This window comes from Xenopus tropicalis, chromosome 3 (genome assembly GCF_000004195.4).
Source record: "Xenopus tropicalis strain Nigerian chromosome 3, UCB_Xtro_10.0, whole genome shotgun sequence".
Classification (NCBI taxonomy): Eukaryota; Metazoa; Chordata; class Amphibia; order Anura; family Pipidae; genus Xenopus; species Xenopus tropicalis.
The window spans coordinates 51,486,404-51,509,719 of record NC_030679.2 but is presented as its reverse complement, the minus strand read 5'-3'; positions in this window follow the sequence as shown (position 1 = coordinate 51,509,719).

Here is a 23,316-nt window from a genome sequence, read left to right as displayed (position 1 = left end):
TAGGGTGGGGGGGATTGAGGGCCCGCCTTTATGTGAATGGCTCCGCTAGGTGCTTCCTAAGCACCATTACAACTCGTATAGGCAACTAGCTCATGTTAACGAGCGTTAGGGCAGTGTTTGCCATGTTTTATTTACATGTTTAGAAACATTTATTTCATGTTTAACTTGTTTTTAAAGACCTAGAGGTGGGCGTTGAAAGTACGCTTTCTGTATTTGCTGATGGTACTAAATTCCTATGTAGGATGCTGTCACTTTGCAGGTAGATGTGACAGATTTGGAAAACAGGATCAAAATGGAAAACCAGGTTCAGTGCTGATAAATGCAAAGTTATGCACTTGGTACATAGTGTAGTTGTGTGTTGGTAGATTCTTTATAGAGAAGGTGATTTTTTTAAAGGAGATAAAGTGCTGTCTTGCATTAAAAAGGCATTTACTCAAAGTATTAAACATTATTTTGCCTCTTTATAGGTTTCCTAGGCCATACCTTGAATATGCATGAAAAGGCATTTTATTGGCAATAGATTAGCCACAAGTGTGCAAGCTAGAACACTGTATTTATTCTGCAGAAAGCTACAGTACCTGAGTAAACAGCTCTAGAACCCTAGAACCCCCCTCTGTTTTAGCTTGGTCTTAACTTCTGTGTTGCAGCTTTGGCTGCTGGTAACAGCACAGTTGGAGTGAGAGATAATAGGAGGGGAACAGGAGAAGAGAATAGGAGAAATAAGAAAATTGAGCAGACTCAGGCCGTGGCCTGAAGGATTTTTCTGAGAGAAGGAAGTCTGATACTGAAGAATGTTTGTACACAAAAGTAGAAATTAAATCCTCTGTTTCTTTTGATAGAGGACTCAGTGTAGCTTTTCTGTGGCTGCATTTACATAGACCTTGCTTAATTAGCTGTTGCCTTTCATTCTCCTTAGAGAAGGATATTAATGAGCTGGAGAGAGTGCAAGGATGTGCAACTAAACTGGTAAAAGGGTTGAAAGATTTAAACTATGAGGTTAGACTATCAAGGTAGGATTAGTGTTCTCTGGAAAAAAGGCACTTGCAAGGGGACATGATTACTCTATACAAGTACATTAGAGGGGATTATAGACAGATAGCAAGGGGATCTTTTTTTCCCATAAAAACAATCAATGCACCAGAAGCCACCTGTTATATTAGAGGAACAAAACTTTCATTTGAAGCAGTGTAGGTGGGTTTCACGGTGAGGGCAGTGATGTTGTAATGGCAGATTCTGTTAATGCCTTTAAGAGGGGCTTGGATGATTTCTTGAACAAGCATAGTATCCAAAGCTATTGTGATACTAAAATCTACAAATATTTAGATATTGGTAAATATAGATATATATGTGAGTGTATAGATGTGCACTGGGGTTTGTTTAGAGGGGTTGAATTTGATGGACTTTTTTCAACCCAATGTAACTAAGATCGTCTGCTTTCCTAAGCCTGTGTTGTGTACACACGTGGAGTAATGTGGATCCTCTGTTACACGCTCTTTCATGTAGCCCTGGTCAGTGTGCCCCTGCCTCTGGGGTTGAGCTGCTACATACAGAAGCTCTTTTGAATCTTTTATGCCAGGATTGTATATTTAATACATAATTGTTTTCCTTATAATTAAAATAAATCAACATAGGTGGGCATGTCTATTACTCGTGGGTGTCTTTATTTAAATTTTGATATACTGTGCATATACAGTGGTGTGAAAAACTATTTGCCCCCTTCCTGATTTCTTATTCTTTTGCATGTTTGTCACACAAAATGTTTCTGATCATCAAACACATTTAACTATTAGTCAAAGATAACACAAGTAAACACAAAATGCAGTTTTTGAATGAGGGTTTTTATTATTTAGGGAGAAAAAAAATCCAAACCTACATGGCCCTGTGTGAAAAAGTAATTGCCCCCTGAACCTAATAACTGGTTGGGCCACCCTTAGCAGCAATAACTGCAATCAAGCGTTTGCGATAACTTGCAACGAGTCTTTTACAGCGCTCTGGAGGAATTTTGGCCCACTCATCTTTGCAGAATTGTTGTAATTCAGCTTTATTTGAGGGTTTTCTAGCATGAACCGCCTTTTTAAGTTTTTAAGGTCATGCCACAACATCTCAATAGGATTCAGGTCAGGACTTTGACTAGGCCACTCCAAAGTCTTCATTTTATTTTTCTTCAGCCATTCAGTGGTGGATTTGCTGGTGTGTTTTGGGTCATTGTCCTGCTGCAGCACCCAAGATCGCTTCAGCTTGAGTTGACGAACAGATGGCCGGACATTCTCCTTCAGGATTTTTTGGTAGACAGTAGAATTCATGGTTCCATCTATCACAGCAAGCCTTCCAGGTCCTGAAGCAGCAAAACAACCCCAGACCATCACACTGCCACCACCATATTTTACTGTTGGTATGATGTTCTTTTTCTGAAATGCTGTGTTACTTTTACGCCAGATGTAACGGGACACGCACCTTCCAAAAAGTTCAACTTTTGTCTCGTCGGTCCACAAGGTATTTTCCCAAAAGTCTTGGCAATCATTGAGATGTTTTTTAGCAAAATTGAGACGAGCCATAATGTTCTTTTTGCTTAAAAGTGGTTTGTGCCTTGGAAATCTGCCATGCAGGCCGTTTTTGCCCAGTCTCTTTCTTATGGTGGAGTCGTGAACACTGACCTTAATTGAGGCAAGTGAGGCCTGCAGTTCTTTAGATGTTGTCCTGGGGTCTTTTGTGGCCTCTCGGATGAGTTGTCTCTGCGCTCTTGGGGTCATTTTGGTCGGTCGGCCACTCCTGGGAAGGTTCACCACTGTTCCATGTTTTTGCCATTTGTGGATAATGGCTCTCACTGTGGTTCGCTGGAGTCCCAAAGCTTTAGAAATGGCTTTATAACCTTTACCAGACTGATAGATCTCAATTACTTTTGTTCTCATTTGTTCCTGAATTTCTTTGGATCTTGGCATGATGTCTAGCTTTTGAGGTGCTTTTGGTCTACTTCTCTGTGTCAGGTAGCTCCTATTTAAGTGATTTCTTGATTGAAACAGGTGTGGCAGTAATCAGGCCTGGGGGTGACTACAGAAATTGAACTCAGGTGTGATAAACCACAGTTAAGTTATTTTTTAACAAGGGGGGCAATCACTTTTTCACACAGGGCCATGTAGATTTGGAGTTTTTTTTCTCCCTTAATAACGTAAACCTTCATTTAAAAACTGCATTTTGTGTTCAATTATGTTATCTTTGACTAATAGTTAACGGTTTTTGATGAGCAGAAACATTTAAGTGTCACAAACATGCAAAAGAATAAGAAATCAGGAAGGGGGCAAATAGTTTTTCACACCACTGTATAAATAGTTTTCATGGCCTCTTTTGATAAGACTTGTGAAGAGTTTAAATCATCCCTGTGGTTTTTGTATTGTTTTTAAATGATTTGTACTAATGGGGTTGCTCCCCTTGCTTAATAAAGGTTTTATGAGGCAGCTAAAAATATCTTGGCCAAAACTGCGCCTGGTGCTTTCAGTTACTTTAGGCTGATGCCAGATGTGGCGTAGGGCTGATATTTTCGGCAAGCGGAAAAACGCTTGGCGAAAATACAGCCCTACGACTGCTGCTTGTGCCTGCACCCGAATGAATGGGATACGCTCGGGTGCAGGCACATGTAGCCGATATACTCATGAAAACGCGAGAGAATGCAAAGTCTTGCGTTTTCATGCGTATTTCGGCTACATGTGCCTGCACCCGATCGTATCTCATTCGGGTGCAGGCACAAGTAGCAGGTGTAGGGCTGTATTTTCGCCAAGCGTTTTTCCGCTTGCCGAAAATATCAGCCCTACGCCACGTCGGGCATCAGCCTTAAGTTTAAGTTAATGAAGGGCCATTTGAAGTGCCATATTGATCCATGTGCCATTACCCTAGTGCTGAAGATTCTAGCTTTCTCATCTGAGATCCATTATTTACATCACTGTAGGATTTTAAACCCTTTTCATTACATTTGCTGTTTTGAACTATATAATTTTACAGTAAGGCTTATGGCACCCAGGGCGATTAGTTGCCCACGGTAGCAAGATTTATTGCGGGCAGTCGCCCACTCATCTCTTGCACCAGGAGGTTAATGGATATATTTAATAGAAAAAGGACCTGCACTTACTAGAAGATGGAACTTTCAGGGTTAATGATATTTCTTCAATTAATACAAAAGGGTTTGTTGCACTTATCACTGTTGATATGTATAAAGCGTAGGCACAATAAGGGTGTGACCACAGGTTTCAAACAAACAATTTATCTTTTGCATACGCCACTAGCAAAATGCTGGAGGCTGATACACCCTATTTATGTTTGCGGACTTATGCTTCATACAAGCAAATGCCTGTGCTGCAATTGATTAATTTTATCTCTTTGAAGATCAAACAGAGTTGTCCTTACTGCAAACTACTAGTGGTTTAGTGATGTGCGGGTTAAGAAAAACTTGACCTGCACCCAACCCTAACCCACCAGCTCCCAACACTAATCCTACCTGACCCAGCTTCTAACCTCTATAAATCGCGGGTATTGGGCCAACCTGTACATCACTATAGTGGTTGTATTGGCTCTCCTGTTGTGCCAGATTATGTGTTCATTACCCCTTGCAAAACTCCTTAGATGGTAATAAAGTAAAACAGGAGGATGAGTTTGTTGCTTAGGCAAAATTAAAACTGCAAACTGTGTTAAAGGGGCCTGTCGCCCATACATAAAAAGCTGTATAGTAAAAGTCCTTTTCAAATTCAACATGCAACCCAAATTCCCTTATATATTAACTATTATGAAGGCATTTAAAAATCCCAGTTGCCAATCATATATTGCCGACCCTGCCTTTATGCCTTAGGCATACTTTTATAACAACAATAAACACAATTTTGAGATGATGCAAAACTTACCTTAATATCACATTCTACAGAATAGTACCTGCCTGCTTGCTGTGATTGTGTAATTCCAAGACTGAAGGAAACAAGATTTGTATTATTTATATAGTGAAAGTGAAGTTTAAATTGCTTGACAAACACAAAAATAAATTTGGAATTATTTCTCAGGGTGACAACCATACTATAGTATCTATTACTATAACTTAATTGTCTCTGCTTTGCATGAATTGAAAACCTGCAGGGCAGTGGCATATGTTTTTATTGCCTGGATCCTTACAGGAAAGATGCAGTGTCTGAAATGAATATTACATTTTTATATAAGGGAGAGGCAAAACATTTACAAAAAAACTTTTTTTTTTTTTTTAGCCCCACAAGCTAAGGCCCTTGGCACTCAAGACATATCTATTAGTGACCATGCATCCTGTTATATGCGTTAGTTGAAACCCCTCACTGCTGGGTACAAGTGGAATTTTAGCCTTAAAATGGGCATTTGTAGCCCCCCAAAAACATTAAAATGAAGGATCGGCTCTGTTTGGTTGACCACCCTCCAGGGTGAAAACACTAGACAATATGCTAATAAGAGCCTAATAAGGGACATAACTAATTCAGCTCTTTCCTACATGCTTTATTTGTGTTTCTTTAAAACAGGCTAAAGCACACTGAGCAAATTAATGTTGCAGACATAAAGGGGAAAGATCAGAAAAAATGGGAAGCTATTAGGATGAACTTTGAAGGCAAGGTTCACCAGTAAGCCCTATATATAAAGTATGTAATTTCCAGCCTAAACCCTTGTTGGGTGTTAGTTACCCTGTATGGTAAAATGTTTCTATATGCATTCTACCAGATGTTTATGTTGTTATATAAAAATATATAGCTGCTTTAGCTGCTGTTGGTTTTTGTTTTTCTTGGTTTTATTGTTATTTCTTTTGTTTTTATTGGAGAACCTGACATATTCTCTGGCTTCAAAGGACAAATCAGTATCCTGATATGCTGCTCAGCAGTTTATACTTGAAAATATGTAATGCAGACTGGAATGCAGTTTCTATACATAAAACACATGACTTGGATTATCCAGTTAAAGCCAATTAGCAGAGAGTTACAGTGAAAGAACTCAAATCTTTTCTGACTGCTGATCAAGTGTTCTTCGTGAAATCAGCATGAAAATTAAAGGGAGCAACAGTTGCATTATTCACGGCATATGTTTTTGAAAAAAAAAAAACACTAAGACGATTAAGAAATCCATATTTGCTCTTAAATCATTCCTTTAGGAAACAAATACAAAATTATGTTTGCCACTAAGGGCTCACCAGTAAAGAATCCAACTGCATGGTTGTTTCTTCAGCAGTTATAGTTACAGGCGGGATCACAGGCCAGTGAGCTTGAAATGTAGATCAAGAGGCTAGAGCAATGAACTTTTGGCTTAGGCCTGTGAACACTAATAAAGGATTTAGCCTCAAGCCTAAGAAACTGCCTGAAAAAAGCAGAAAAAAGATCTAAATAGTGAGCATAAGACTTGCCAGTAAGTCTAAGTAAAACACTGGAGTAATTATAAAATGCAGTCCTATACTAATAAGATTCTTAGCCCAGACTTTAATATAATCTCAGAAGCAGCAGGCCGATAATCTTAAATTGCTCTGAAGTAGAGGCTTGCCTAAAGAAAAATCTGGGCATTTAGGTGTTACAGGACTCATGAAACTCAAGGCAAAAAAGAGTTATTTACCTTATACGGACCCACACAGTGAAGAAAAAATTGATTCTTGATATTCTATTTGAACTTTAATTATACAGGTATGTTGTGATCAAAGGTATTATGGGGTTGCACAAGGGAAACCTTGTGTATTTTGTACATCTGGGTTAATCTTAATACTTAGATTAACTGTCCCCCTGCATTGTTCACACCTCAGATTTAGACCGTAACCCCCTGTATTATTCACACCTGTAATCCCCTGTATTGTTCACACATTTTAGTCCCTGCATTGTTCACCCCCTACATTGTTCACACCTCAGACTCGGACTGTAAACCACCACCTTGTTCACCTGTTGACACCTCAGACTGTAGGAGCAGTGCCAGCATTGTGTCACTGTATGCTGTGTCATTGTGCCTTCTGTATGCTGCCTGTCTATATGGCACACACAGGTAGCATAGGACAGGCATAGTATGGTAGACACAGGCAGCATAGGGCAGACAGAGTGTGGCACACACAGGCAATATAAGGCAGGCAGAGTATTTCACACACAAGCAGCATAGAGCAGACAGAGTATGGCACGTACTCTGGTGTCTTTTTGTCCTTCTCCTTTAGTTTTGTTTGGTGCCCTTGGTGCTTCATGTTCTCAAACAAGTAGGGCACTATGGTGACACTTGTTTGTCCTTGATCCGTGTGCCTTTCCAGGCTTGTGATAGCATGTGCAGGGGCAAGTGCTTGTCCCTCTGTATGCCTTACTGGCCTGCCTACAATGAATTTGGCGGCAGTGGTGTATGTGGCCCCTATACCCCTTATGATTTTTATGGGTGGAAGGTGGCAGTTAGCTAAATTCCAGGTTGCAGCCAGTATAGCCCATTGGGGTTGACCAACTCCTTGCTGGGATGTTCCAGGTTGCCTTGGGGGCATATGATTAGCAGACATCTCTTCTGAGAGGTATGTTTAGTTAGTGGCCTGCTTTATGGCTTTCTTTTTCTTTTTTCCTATACCAAGGCATCAATGTTTTCTTTAAATTGAGGAATTTTGGTTTCAGAGCTAAATCTCTGAACTCTTGGGTGGGAATTACCAAAAGTGAAGATAGCCCTTTTTTTGGAGTAAAAGTGGTGGGAAAACTGGTGGAAAACACTTTCTCCATGTTCACAAACAAATCCGCCTAAATTCCGACTCAACCACCACTTTTCCGTTTTTTTCCACTTTTCCCTTGTTAGGGGACAAGTCTAACCATTGAACAATAGGCGCAAAAAGCCTCATTGGCATTTTATAAACAAGTAAAACACTGATTAAACAGTTGATTGATATCTTATATATAAAATGTTTTTACATTTTGCATTGTTATGCTAGTTTTAGCCTAATGAATGAGGCAATAATAACATTTTTAGTGAATATTTGTATACATTTTTATTTAAAGGAAAATTAAAGCCTCCCAGGCAAATTTTTAGTTTTAGCAGCAGTGCCCCCTCTTTAATCACTTCACTGACCGCAACCAACCTGTGCCTCCATCGCATGTCCAGAACTACAGAGCTGTATGACAGCATTGGCCCCCACCTTTAGCTGTTCCCCTTCTGTTCCCCTTCTCTTCCCAGCCGCCATCCTGGTGAGCAGCACATGCGCACTGGCACCCAAATTGGGATATTGGGGTACAAGGTTGGACTGGATAAAAACCTAGTGGGCACTGGATAAAAACCTAGTGGGCCCTAGTCCTGTTCGACCCACATGCAGGGCATGTTGGCGTGTGGGCCGGATTGCTGTTGACCAGTAATCAGTAGGGGCTAGAGAAGTAGTGAGGGGGCAGAGTAGTGCAGGGGGTGGGCCCGATTCACTTTTTCCCACGAAGAAAGTATTTAGGCTGATGTCAGACGTGGCGTATTCTCAGCAAGCCGAAAAACGCTTGCCAGGAATACGCCTCACTACTGTAGACACATTTACAGTAGCGGGGCACATTCCCGGCAAGCGTTTTTCGGCTTGCAGAGAATACGCCACGTCTGACATCAGCCTTACATCTCGTTACAGATGTGGAATTACACAGAAATAAAGAAAACATTAGAAAGCCCAGCTTGTCCAAAAAATATGTTGTATAGTGTCACCTTGAGGAAATGCCGCTAAAGTGAAATGACAAATGGCATATGAAATTCAAAATCCTGCTGGTAAAATCATCAATCTCTATCACTTTTATTTTGTCTCAATATCACCACTTTTGTGAATTCCTCCCTTGAAGTGGAGGAATAAGATTGCCTATTCTGTAAGAAGTGTAATTCCTGTTGGAGCAGACACCAGTTGCAGGTAATTAGGAAATTACTCTGGATGGCAGTGTTCAGCTGTATGTAACTGGGCTTTCTATTTCCCCTTCTTTTTTACCTTTGCAGCTCAGAATGAAACTTCAGGAGGATCAGGTAAAGTTTTCTGTTTTTAGTATGGGTTGTTAGCTTCAATCTGACAGCTATTTATTTTATACCACTTTTCTTTCCTAAGTCAAGCTATTGAAAATTTCACAAGAAAAGATTAACATAACTCAAACCGTGTCTGGCAATATGCTAATATAACCACAGAAAGGGGTTGTGGGAGCACTCCAAGGCTAAATAGAGTATACAAATTCAATGTAAGTGCGACTGATCTGGCTAAATGAACTACAAGCATACAAAAAGAGAGGGGGATTGATCAATGCCCCTCTATTTAATATGCTAATATAACTCCGTGCAGCCAGTGTGCATATTAGGGTATGAGCTTGCCTGGAATTGGCAGCATTGTACTTGGCTTTCTTGCACAGTGTTCTCAGGCTAAAATGTATATGTAACAACCAAATCTGAACAAACATGTTTAATACCTCTGATTCTTGCACAGATTTGTGTTGTATAGTACAGGTATGGGATCCCTTATCTGGAAACCTGTTATCCAGAAAGCTCTGAATTACGGAAAGCCCATCTCCCATAGACTCCATTTTAATCAAATAATTCAGAATTTTAAAACTGATTTCCCTTTTCTCTGTTGTAATAAAACAGTACCTTGTAATTGATCCCAACTAAGATATAAATAATCCTTATTGGATGCAAAATAATCCTGTTGGGTTTAATTAGTGTTTTATTGATTTTTTTAGTAGACTTAAGATTAAGGAAAGACCCCTTATCCGGAATTCTGGATAACAGAGCATTCTGGATAACAGGTCCTATACCTGTATATGCTTAATTGTCTCTGTAGCTCTGTGTGTTGGAGGCTTAGGGTGATATCCAATCTGTACTGATGTTTGATCAGTCCCAGGTCATATTTGCTTATACAGCCTCCAGGTTTTGAGGAATGGGTAACATATCACTGATTCAGTGGCCCTGTGCCATGTTTGTTTTAAGCAACATTCACATTAATTAAAAGCATGGATATGGTCTTTGTGTGTTGTATGCTGGCTTAAAGCAGCAGCCAGTTTGTATGTATTATACATTTTTAATTCAGTAGCTATGATGTGTTTCAAAATTGTACTTATAAATGCAGCAGTCCGCTCTGGCTTAAATGCACAACCAAGAAGTTTGTGTTATAAATGTGTAGATGTGGTAGGGTTTGGCATGTAGGTAGTATACACTTGTTTAAAAGGTGAGGCTTAAGGTAGCAGCAATGCAGTGTATGTTTATTCTACCCTTACAGAGACCAAAGAAAACAGTCAGAAATCAGGCTTGCATGTATATAGTAATACTCTATAGATGCTAACGGCAACAGTCAGGCTGCAGACAAGTATTATACACTTGCATATGCACTTAATGCCACAGTGTATGTAGACATGCTAAGCTGCAGTAGTCAGCCAGATGTAATTATCTAGTTAGATTTATGGCTCTAAGACCTTATTAAAGGCTAAATAGGGCTTTAGGGCCTAGAATCACAGGAGTGATTTAAACAGCTTACAATGTTTTACAGATATACTAGGGTTTATCCATATGGCAGGGCATTGTATCAGAGCCTGAACAATAGGGTTCTGTATACTCCATAATGATATGCATTCTCTTACTCTGGATACTGAGGAGCCGTTCATCATTTTCTCTTTAGTCCAGTAGTCAATGTGCATATCAAAACCACTTAAAGGTAACGGCGAGCTCAGGGCAAAATTTCATTGGTGAGCCTCCACTGCCCCAAGAAATGTGTGATAGAATAACCCTCAACACATGAAGCTTAATACATTAAGGCAGATATTGAGAAAATGGTCTGCGCTTACTGAAATTGCCATGATCCCCTAGTGTGCCATCCTGGACCAACAGCCCTGGGATCAGAAAAATGACAAAATTGTGTAGCACTTCTTCGGGTGATTAAAATGAAGAATCTGCCATTTCTGCAGGATGCTTTTGGCAAAAGTTATCCAAGATGAGAGGTGTGCTAGTGAGCCCCCTATCCTGGTGGGCCCAGGACAAATGCACAATTTATTTAAAACAGCCCTGCAGCCCTGGTGCACATTGGTTAAAGTAACCTTATGTATATGTGAATGCAGGTAGTTATCTGTAAAGGCATCTGGGGTCATAACTGATGCATTGTTTTAGGCTTATGCCACATGTAACGTATGGAGCGTATTTTAGGCAAGCCGAGAATACACTCCATACTCTCAAAAATGCCCCTGCCTGTGTCTGCACGGGAATGAATGAAATACGCTCGGGTGCAGGCACGTGTAGCCGATATCCGCCAAAAAATATGAAGTCTTGCGTTGTGTAGCCCAAGTATACGAAGGTATACTTCGTAATGTTTTCCTTTTAGGTAGGTCCTGGTTATGACATGACTGCCTATGGACTTGAGCATTGTAGTATTGGTATTACAGGTCTGTTTCCTTTTAAAACAAGAGATGGATAACTTTATTTCACCTAGATTTAATTCATTAATTATCTGGGGTGCTTGTTAAAGAATAGTTTTGGCCTAATGGGTGCTATTTTTTGATGTTCAGTGTTGGAGCCCTAGAATAAAAAGATGGTGATTTATACTCAAAGAAAAGTTCCTTCTATAGTAGTTGACTACTAATTATACTTATAGACTGACCTAAAGCTAATGTAAGACTTAGTGGACTCGCAAGTGCCTGTGGTAGTGGGATGAAATCTGCAGCAAAAGTTGAGAGTTGGTGATGTTTTTACGTAAAGGTTACAGCCCGCAGATCCTTATCAGTCTTCATTTCTGCACTGTTTTAAAGGAACAGTTCAGTGTAAAAATAACATTGGGTAAAATGGATAGACTGCGGAAAATAAAAATTATTTGTAATATAGTTAGTTAGGCAAAAATGAAATCTCTGGAGTGAGTAGATTTCTAACATAATAGCCAGAACTCTACTTCCTGCTTTCAGCTCTCTAACCTCTTAGTCAGTGACATTGGGGGGGGGGGTGACATGGGACATAACTGTTCAGGTCAGATTCAAATGCAAACTAACTGAACAGTTATGTCCCATATGCCCCCCCCCCCAAGTCACTGATTGGTTACTGACTGCTAACAGTTTAGAGAGCTGTAAAAGAGAAAGTAGTGTTATGGCCATTATGTTAGACATCCACTCACACCAGCCTTTATAGATTAAATTTTTGCCTAACTAACTATATTGAAAACATTTTTTATTTTGTGCAGTCTGTCAATTTTGCCCATTTTCATTTTTACACTGATCTGCCTATATCTGTGCCTTGACTGGTCCATTTTACTGTCTGTCAATAGAGCTGTGCTCTGATTGGAGAAACCACAAGAAGAAAGATCCAATCAGAGCACAGCTGATTACAACAGAACCAGAGCTTGCAGGAATGCAAGAAGATTTCCGCAATGTTAAGGAAAAGGTGCGAAGCAGGTTTGGGGAGGCTTAACCTCCTCTAGCCTTAATAATAATCTGCCTATGCTTCTCTGTGTCAGTATTTTACTTCACATAATGTTTGGTGGGCTAATTTATGAGCATGCCAATTCAGTTATTGATTCTAGGCCCAATCTACATGGTGAAGCATTTATTCCAATAAGGTAAGATCCTCGTAGATTCAAGATTATCCAGTGTTCTATGTTTTTCAATATGTCCAGGTGGGCCTTTTCATTCTGTTCAAGATAGGTTGCTTGGCTGTCCGAGAGCACCCACATGAAGAAAGCCATAGTTAATTCTCCTGCGGTATGCTTGTTTAGAATCCTCCTGTGGGGGCCATCTGTGAGTTTTACTGGTGGTATTGTTTCCCTCTACATGATTTTTTGAATGGTGCACAGGTTTATGGTCTAGGATAAGTATAGGTTTTTATGTACTCTGTAGCTGGAGAGACATATTTATGTACACTAGATGGCTATCTGTATGCAATATCACACAGCTTTCCCCACAATAGCAGACTCCCTGAATAATCTCTCGGAAACGTGGTTCCAAATTGTTAGGCACCCTTTAATAATTATAATCTTTTTTGGATTTTTTGATAGTGTCACATAAACATTTACTTTCTAAACTATTGTCTGTTGCTCTTGTTAATGTTTGTACATGGTTAAAAACTAAGAGGTCAGATACAGAGGGTGGTTGTCAATGGTACGTTCTATACTTAGGGTAGATTTACTGGAGGAGAGGGTCATTTTATCTCTTTACAGAGTGCTGGTAAGGCCCAGTCCTGAATATGCAGTGCAGTTTTCATCTTCAGTGTTCAAATGGTATATTATCCTAATAAAGATATTTCAAAGAGTAAGTAAAAAGGGTTGTAAAGGGTATGAAAGGGCTTAGTTATAAAGAATGGCTAGGCTAATTGGGATTACCCTAGATAAGAGGCTCTCCAAGAGGCAATCCACTAGAAAAAAGACACATTCGATTGGACATCCATGGCATTTACCACCTACTATGGCTTCTTAGCTTCCCAAAAGAAACCAGCCAGTAGTCTATATGAAAAGATAATGACTTGCGGCAGAACAAACTGAACGAAAACAGATAGTATAGAACAGTTTTGTAACAGAGGGAATGGCCTCCCTGGAGCAATGGCTAGGCCACACAGGGTGAAATCTAGCGACAATGCCTATATACTCACCTAAATAAGTGAAAAAGACTGATAACCTGTGTTATAGAATACCAGAATGGTAATGAGTGACATCTAGTGGTGAATGCAAATCAAAGGTGGTTTATAAAAGGCTACAGAGAACATTGCAACAACAACTTTACAACAACTTTAGAGAGTATGAAAAATTAGAAATAGGCAATGAAAACAACCAATATCTAGATTCATTTTAAGCAGACCAGCAAACTGTATGCTGTGTGTTTGAGGGCTAATGTGTGTATGGCTATAAAATTACATAACTTTCCACACTTATATTTAGAGCAGAGCATAGTAGTACAGGTATGGGATTATGGATTCTGTTGGTATTTGAACCCCTGGTCTTCTTTGATGCCTTTTTGGTCTTGGAACTTTCTGCACTGGTACCAACAGAGAACCCACTCCACTTCAGAGATCAAAAACAAGGTAGTAGAGAAATGTTATGTTATATTAAAATGATGTATGGAAGTGTCACTTACATTTTCCCTGAAAACATAACCTTGCGACTTTAAAGGAACAGTTCAGTGTAAAAATGAAAATGGGTAAAATAGATAGATTGGCACACAATAAAAAATATTTGCAATATAGTTAGGCAAAAATATAATCTATAAAGGCTGGCGTGGGCAGATGTCTAACATAATAGCCAGAACACTACTTCCTGCTTTCAGCTCTCCAACTTCTAAGTTAGTCAGTGACTTTGGGGGGGGGCACATGGGACATAACTGTACAGTTAGTTTGTGAGCATACGGGTTATATTCAAATGCAAACTAACTGGACAGTTATGTACCATATGGTCGCCCTCAAGTCACTGGCTACTAGCTGCTAATGAGAGCTGTAAAGAAGGAAGTAGTGTTATGACTATTATGTTAGACATCCGCTCATGCCAGCCTTTATAGATTACATTTTTGCCTAACTAATTATATTGAAAACATTTTTTATTTTGTTATCATTCAGAGCCTGGCCCAGTTAGCAGGAGGAATTTGCTTCTGATCTTGTGACCTCTCTGAAAGAAGTTTTGGAGCCAAAAAGATATGAAAGTGAGGTAGATCTTTCCAGGAAGAGAATTAGAAGGAAAGCACAGACTCTGCACATTACTCTTAAGAGCCAGCCTGAATGCGGCAGGATTCTCCCATATTGTACGTGTGTGCCTGGGTAATTGTTTTTCTTGCAGGCCTTATTCCCTACCATTTCCTAATTTGCTGTTACTATGCAGAATCACATTTTACCACTGTTGCTATTTACATATGTACATGTTATTGGCCCTTAAATTGGATGACCACATGCTGCACACTGTAATATAGGGTCATGCAGGAGGTGGGCTCTTTGGTCTTCTTCTTCTAGCAGAAGGTTGTGTTCCAGGAAGCCTGGATTAACTAGGCCCAGAAATACTGAGTCATAGAGGAAAGCCATAGATTTAGATTCGGGGAGCAAGGACCCTGTGAATAAGGGTTAGTCAGTATGCAGGTTATCTGTTTATAAGAGCACGTTCTAGGACTGTGAGATGGTTCAGGATTATTTAGAAATAAAGACTCCCAAGGCTCTGAAGGCTTTGTTACCTTAGTGAAGGGACCACAGTAGCGACAGGGAATTCAGGCATAGTTCAGCTCCCTGATTCAAGTCGACTGTAGGGATCTGGGCCATTTAAGGTGGAAACCTTGGGACTTCATTCTACTTTCCCACACTGGTCTCCATAAAGGAACCTCTGGTGTCCTATTCTTATTACTACTACCTTCAGTTTCACAACTCTCATCTACACTCTTCCCTCTAGTGAAGGCTTATCCTGTGTGTTAGTCCTGTGTATCCATGCTCTTTACCATCTAGCTGGACATTGGCCTAATACTAGCCACAATAGGGTTGCAATTATATTTGGCTAGTATGACTATCCAATGTTGCTCCAAATGTGCTATCCAATGTTTATCCAGATGCGCTAATGGGTTAAGGAACTTCACACCTCATATAATGTTTTGGTAATGGTCCATGCTACAACTAGCAATTCGAGTTGAATAAACTGTAATTATTGGCTTTTCTTTAAGCATTTCCCAAAATCCCATTGGTCGATGCAAGTAATCAATCTTTCATAATCACTAGACAGGACTGCACCTATAACACTTCTCTTAATTGTTTTGTTTTGCTGTTAACTGATTGGTGTCAAGGTTAATTTTCTGTAGCAAGCTCTAGACTCCACTGGTCATTTTATTAAGGTTGACGTTTTCCACAACAGTAACAGTAAGCCAAGCTTCAGTTCTGTCTTATTCAGTGAAGGGAGGCTGTGTGAGCACATGTTCATCAAGAGTACAGCATAAACTTCAGCTAGATGAAGTCAGTTTCTCGGTTATCTAGGTGAAACTCAGTCCTACCCTCTTGTGGTTGGTGATAGCCTGATTAGAAACCCATTTCTTACACTGATAACTTCTAGTCACCGATTAGTGCTAATCCCCAAAGGTAGGACCAGTTCCTAATCATATAGAATTATGATAAATTTTATGAATGGCTTAAAAATCACTCCAAATATAAGATTACACTAAGTCAACACATTTACCACACTTATGGGCACATTTACTAAAATCTGCTTTTATTGTTCATATGAAAATATCACAATTGTGTTCCGAAAGTCACTAAATTTTCGGACCGTAAAGTACGTAAACGCCACAAAACCTTTCTTGCTTTGATGCCTTCCATGTCTGGCTTTGGAGGCCTTCCATAGGACTCAATGGCACTCAACAGATCAAACCTGGCAAAAAGATAGTACCGAGGAAAGAGTAACCAAAGCATTAACAAATTCCGAAATGTTCGTATTCTTTGTGCAAAGTATGATAGTTTTCAGTGGAAATTTAACGAAAACCACAACAAAACTTGTGGAATTTTAATAATCTAAAGCAGAATCATCAAACACAAATCCACCTTAAACCATGGCTCTGCATTGCTATTATGGCAGATATTTGCATCCAAATCTGTATCGTCACTGGTTCCTTTTCCTATCCATCAAACACGTCAGTGGACATCTTTTTTTTCTCTGTGATTGTTGTTACCAAGGTTACAATGAGCCTATATATCTATTAGGGTAGTGCCTTATTAAAACTATGAGGAAGGGGGCACAGGAATTTTTTTAATATAATACTTCACTGGTAAATCTAATCAGATTGTGAATGCCTTATATGAATCCATAAGGATTTCAGTTCCAAAGATGGGCAACAACCCATATGAAGGCAAATTATCCAGGAGATTAAGGCTGGAAATAGTTTCTTCGTTGCAGCCTCACATGGCAGCGTGTAGGTCCACCTGTAAAACATGAAAGCAGGCGTTTTACCAGCATACCTACGCTCTGCCGCGTGTGGCTGCACTGTAGCGGATTCTGTAGTTTTCAGTGCAGGCACACAGCAGTGTAGAAAAGCAGAACCTCTACTCTCAGCCTGATGCAAAAATGCAGGGCTGAGAAAAAAGGTACTACGATTTGTGTGACCTCAACCTAAAACATGTTTTTGTTCTCATTTGACTGCATATTTAGTTTGTTCTTTTTGTTTGAGTGTTTGGAGCCAGTGCTGTTTCCATACAGAGCCAGTCATGACAAAAAAGGCGCATTCTTCTAAATATGTTTCCATTTTACCCTCAAATATGACTAAACCTTCCCCATGTTTTGTTTAGAATGGGTATGATATATTGGTACTAAAAAGAATTAAAAGCTTGCAGGAACACTCTGTACAAAGAAACAGTTGCTTCAATTATAGAGCATATTTTAGGACTGCACTCTGTAAGTTCTCAGTATATTGGGCTGCCTTCAGCCATAAAAGCAGAATGCAGGCAGGGCCAGAACTATGGGTAGGCAGAAGGGGCACCTGCCTAGAACGCAACAATGGGGGCGGTGCCAGGTAGGCACCTCTCCTGCCTACCCCTAGTCCGTGATCCCTTGTCATTGCCCTTGTAGCTTGTCATTACATGGTGGGGCCAGTGACCACCCCCCTCCCCCCACTGGCAAAAAGAACATTAAGAACAAGGTTTGGTGTAAATACTTGTTTATTGTCTAAGTGTTTTTACCTAACTGTAACCTTGTTATAAACTAAATGGGTGGTGGTTTGCCATGTATTAAACTCAAGGACGTGACAGAAGGGAAGATTAGTGGCCTGTGACAAATCTCCCTTGTTGCGGGCATCTAATTTCCCCAATATGCCATCTCACCGGCTAGAATGTAAATTGCTGGTGGGATGGCATATGTGGTGCGGCGATTTGCCGAAGTTGCCTTGAGAGGAAACTTTGCTGATTTCGGCGCAGCATATGCCATCCCACCGGCGATTTTCATTCTAGCCGGTGGGATGGCATATCACGGAGATTAGTCGCCTGCAACAAGGGAGATTTGTCGCGTGGCGACTAATCTCCCCGTCTGCCATAGCCCTTAAGCTAATGCGATAAATCCCTGCTACTGGGGGTGTCTAAACTTGCTCAAAAGCAACAAAGTAAATCACTGGTTGAAAGACACGTGTTGCTTTGTTTTTCCGATGACAATTGAATTTTTCTCCTGCAGGCAACTTCTGAAAAGGAAGTGACACGTATGTCTTTCCACTGGCTTTTTTTACTTCGTTGAAGTTATTCTGAATGTGGAAAATCTTAAGGAGTTCAGGCTGTTTGTGAGCATTGTGGATGTGTGTTATCAGGAACTAAAATGTTCTGATAGCTTGCTATGGTTATCCTAGTTAGCCAATAAAGGTATCACCTTTATACCACTTTTGTTATTTTTTATTTCAAAAGGGTTACCCTGTAAACACATCACCATATAATCACATTATGATAAGAGGTAGCATCATTATCACAACCTCTTATGTGATACCATAACTAATCGATAATTTGTTCTAAAACAAATGAAGCTATTTATAATTATCTCTGTTTATATTTAGAAGAAATTTATCAAGGTTCAAACATAGATTATTTAGCATTAATCCAGTATATACTTCTTGCCATATATATTTTGGCCACTGGATGTCAGTGTACTACCATGTACTGGATGCTTGGCATTTGCACTTTCTGATATGTATGCCTGTATCATTAAAAGATATCACAACAGTTCTCTTGTCATGCATCATTCCATTATCTCACATATTCTATCCTATCTATATTCATCTGCTGCCCTGGTTAACTTCAAAGAATCAGACCAAATGAATATATTTGATGCCAGTAGCTAATTGAGAATATTTCAAGGATCAAAAGTTTGCCGTAGTGTTACTTCTAGCCCTATGTTCTTTTATTTAATCATAATTAAGTAAATAGAAATAGAAATAGAAATGAAAATGACTATTCATCATTCCCAACCCAAGATAAGTATTTATGTAAATAATAGATCGCTAAAATGTGCTTGGCTTTATTAATATAGCTCTCTTATCTTCTCATCCACCACCTCACAACAATTAAATCACTTTTATGAGCCATTTTTTACTCAGTGTAACTAAAAACAAATATTGTATAATCCTTTAGAAGGCAATGTCAGTATCGTGTTTTCTCCACAGCTTCAAACTGGGCAAGTGTTAATGTAAAAATGTGGTTTTATTTGCCATAGATCCTGCCATGTCAAATCCAATTGCTTTCTATAGGGATGTGAACAGAAACCCCTAGACCTTGGGGTTGTAGTGGATGTGGTTTACTTATATTTTGCTGAAGCATTTGATATAGTAATGCACATAAGGTTACTGATTAAATGAAGGAATATTGGCCTTGGACATATTTGTAAAGGGATAGAAAGCTGGGGAAAGATGGATTGCAAAGAGTGGTGATAAATAGATTTTAGTTTTAGGTGGACCTATGTTGTTAGTAAAGTACTATAGATGTCTGTCCTTGGCCTATTGCTTTTTCATTTATCCATAAATGACCTCGAGGCAGGCAATGTAAGTACTTTCTTTGTGTTTGCTGATTGTTTTAACTGTATTGTACAAAAGAATGCATTCACCACAGGATGTTGTTGCTTTCCAGGTGATAATGCAAACTGGCAAATTTGGTTTAAAGTTGATAAATACAAGGTTATGCACTTCAACAAAAACACAAATAATACTACTTATAGAGTAGAATTGTTTTGGGGTCTCCATAACTCTAGGCAGTGTCTGCTAAAGCATCCCTGGCACAAGCTCAGCTTGCGTATGCACTGCAGATTTGGGCACTGGCACATAAGAGGGATACAGAGTCACAAGGAATGGAACAATGGAGATGATTAAAGTTGGCGGTTTATCTATAGAGGGGACATTTGCACAGGGGCATAACTATTGTTTATATGTAAACTGTCATACTAAAATAGTGGGAAGTTTCTTTCACACAGAAATGGACATATAGGGACCACAAGGGATGTAACTTTGTGGAATGCTCTGCCTACTGATGTTGTAATCGCAGACCTCCTTTATTCTTTATAGAGGAGCTTGGCATTAAAGGAGTCCTCATATCCAGGGCTACAGTTATCCTTATTGTGTGTGCATGAATGTAAGTAAGTTTGTATTAGAATGTATAAATAATAAATACTGTACCCCAATAGTTATTGAAGACCGAGTGCTTTTATACAGGTCCTACATCCTGATTTTAAAATGAGGTTTATCATATCGGCATTGACACTGATTGATCAAAAAAGAATTGCATTATCCCAAACACATCAATAAATATAAGTTGTAGGATGAAAAAGCTTACACGTGGTATGGGCAGTAATTACCACTAAGGCACCCTAGGTATTAGCCTAGGGCCTGTCTAGTATTAGGGGCTGGTTCCAGTCAAATTTAAAAAGACTTGGAGAGCAACACAAGCACCATAAAAGTTTATGGAGGTGCCAAATAAAGGCTAAGATTGGCTATTAGGGAGCCTCTATGCACACTATGGGCTTACAGGAGGCTTTATTTGGTAGGAAATCTTGTTTTTATTCAACCAAAACTTGCCACCAAGTCAGGAATTCAAAAATAACTACCAGGTTTGGGGGCACTGAGAGCAACATCCAAGGGGTTGGTGAGCAACATGTTGCCCTCGAGCCACTGATTGGGGATCACTGCAGTAAATATCGGATCTAATTACTTTGCTTCATTCAGATATTAGAGACCACTCCCTCCCAAGGTCTGCTTTGCCTGCCTGGCCTGCTCAACTCTATTGGCTACAGGAGGTAGTGTAGTAGCCCCATTTAGTCTTGATCTGGGTGTGAGAGCATTTTGGAGCACAACTTATCTTTGCAAGGCAAACTAAACAATGCTGAATCATTTTTAGAATGTCATTTTATTAAAAATGCAGATATACAGAATATATTATATATGATGGTTATATACAATTATATACGGGATTAACATGGATCCTACATGGTTCCAAATAATTTACCAAAATGTATTCAGTGCTGCAGCTTTGTTACCAAGCCTTCGTTTTTTAGCGCCTAAAGGTAGCAAGGGAACCCTATCATTTCTCCTGTCCGCATGTCAAACCTGTTTGTTAGACGGATACAATTTGAAGGCTTTTTATTAAGGGAAAGCTGCATTAGTAAATGCTAGATAAAAGGGTTTTTTGCTTTAGAAGAAAGTAGAAAGTGGTAGGCCATCTAAACCTGTGCTAAAGATATATTGGTGCCACTTTGCTCTGAACAGATGTATACTCATAATATGGTTATGCAGTATTATAGGATGATTTCAGCTCCCTTTTCTTGATTAATGAAAACTGAAATGTTCTTATAATCGCTAGCTTCATTAGTAACAGTGAAAAGTCTGTAATTATAATGCCTAGACTAATTGCATCAAGGCAAGAATTAAGAATTCATTTTCTTTTTAAATCTCTCCTAAACTCATCAAAAAGCTATTATATTCACCCAACAATGCTCCATCTCAAACACAGAAAGGCTCCAGCATATGAATATACAATTTATGAATGATACTCAACGACTCAGAAAAGATTTCACTTCCCTCTTTGCTTCACTGCTTGAAGATAATTTTAAGAAATATAGTAAATTAAGGCTAGTATTTCATGTCACTTCTAGTCAAATATAGTGTGACGATCTGGCAGTAATATTTACTGATCTGGTCTGCATGTGGGTTGATCTGCAATAGGTTTCATGCAGCTCTGTGGCTGCCTCCAAATAGCTTTCAAGGTGGGTAGAAGATTGGGGGTCTTGTACCATTAACTGAGAAATTTTGTGGGAAGTGGCAAATCTTATTTTGGAGAAACATAGTATGTAAATTTTGTATTTACATTTTGGAGTTTCACTGAAGTGCAAAAGCGTGTCAAATGCCCTGGGCCACTGCTCCTCTTCTAGAAAAAAAAAAAATCAATATTTTGGGGTTCTCCCTCTCTCTCTTCTTATCTACCCAGGATTCGCATATATGCACAGTAATGAGATGTTTGTGTTTATTTTAGTGGGGACTACAAGGGATAAACCAAAAGTGAGGGTGGGGGGTGCTTTGAAAAGCAGGAATCCTGGTCCATTACAGGAGAGGAGCACAGGCAAGTAAGAGATTTTATTCACGTGGAATGGGGGTGCCTAGTTGGCACCCCCAGTGCATTTGATTTTCCTTTCCCTTTTCTTCAAATTAACTGAATTGGCTAGGTTTTGCCTTGTTTGGATTGCATCACACCACTGGTACTGTAAAATAGGCAACAGGGGTAGGAAGTTTGGAAATCTTATCACCAAAGCTTTACAATATTGGACTTTAATATTGCTTATTCTGTGCGTTTCTCATTTTTCTTCCCCCGATGCTTTTCCCCATTTTCCCTGGTCTCTCTGAAGATAAGTGATAGAAATGGCCAATAGTACCAGAAAAAATTGTGTCAGCCCCCATGGTTACATAGTAGCTCATTTAACCTATTAACCAATGCACAACGTTATACACGCAGACGTATCTCTACATTGTATTCAAATGTATATAAAGCTATTTAATTTTCTTGGTGTTATTGGCCACTCCCATCACTCCTCTTCAGACAGACCATTATGTTATTTATCAGCTGCCATGGCTTTAGAGGTCTTATTGTAAAATACCCTTACTATTACTGTACTATTCTACTTGGAGATAGATGGACTGATTCGAAACAGTTTTAACAAACAAATTCATAGATCATTAAAACCCAACTAATCAATTTTAATAACTCAGTTCCTTATTTATAGCTTTACGCTAATGGTGCCTTTGATCTATGCTTTAACAACCTATATACTCCTAAAAAAACAACTTTTCTGAAGATAAAAATTAAATGAGCTTTATCTCATGGAAATAAGTTTTCTAAATACTGTATGATCAATTAAAAATTCTGTCATGTTTCTGAAATAATTTGAATAATTCTGAAATAGATTCCCCTGTTCGTAATCAATCCATCTACATGAGTCAGAATCAGATTTTATTAAGGGGAGTGCTCCCTTAGCCTAGTTGTATTAGAGCTCACTGTTTCAAAATAGGGTCTGACCCAATGTCTCTCGGCAAGCAGGATTTGTATCAGAGTTTATTTCTGAACAATTAGTTCGCCTCCCTCCAATAATGTATTTGACCTAACTGTAAATCAAAATCTGACTAGGGGCTGACAGCAGCCCCCCCCTCCAACTGCGGGGTCTGCTGTATTGTAGTAAAGACCACTGCCCATAGGGGATTAGAAGGAACATTGCAATAGAGTAAAGTTTGCTCGAGAAGAAGAGTTAAAGGAACAGTAAAACCAAAAAATGAAAGTGTATAAAAGTAACTAAAATATAATGTGCTGCTGCCCTGCACTGGTAAAAGTTGTGTGTTTACTTCAGAAAGTCTACTACAATTTATATAAATAAGCTGCTGTGTAGCCATGGGGGCAGCCATTCAAAGGAGAAAAGGC